Below are 278 nucleotides of genomic sequence, written 5' to 3' on the forward strand. Positions count from 1 at the left end.
TTTGTCGCGCTCGCCCGAGGATTTCCAATAAAAACGTCGCAGTTGAACAGGAGACGGAACACGCGTGCGTCGAAGACGCGTAGTATATGCTCAAGAACCTGTTGATCGATTCGACGCCACGTGGTTCGGACTGCTCCATTCAAACAACTCATCCCGCTATATCGCACCGAGCCTCGTGTGCATCGTATCAATGGAAACGTGCCGAAGAAAAAAAACCACTGCCGTTCATGAGTATTAGGACACTCGTTACGGTCTTACAGAGGACTTCTCCGGGAAAC

This window comes from Habropoda laboriosa, unplaced genomic scaffold (genome assembly GCF_001263275.1).
Source record: "Habropoda laboriosa isolate 0110345459 unplaced genomic scaffold, ASM126327v1 scaffold64, whole genome shotgun sequence".
In the NCBI taxonomy this organism is placed as follows: Eukaryota; Metazoa; Arthropoda; class Insecta; order Hymenoptera; family Apidae; genus Habropoda; species Habropoda laboriosa.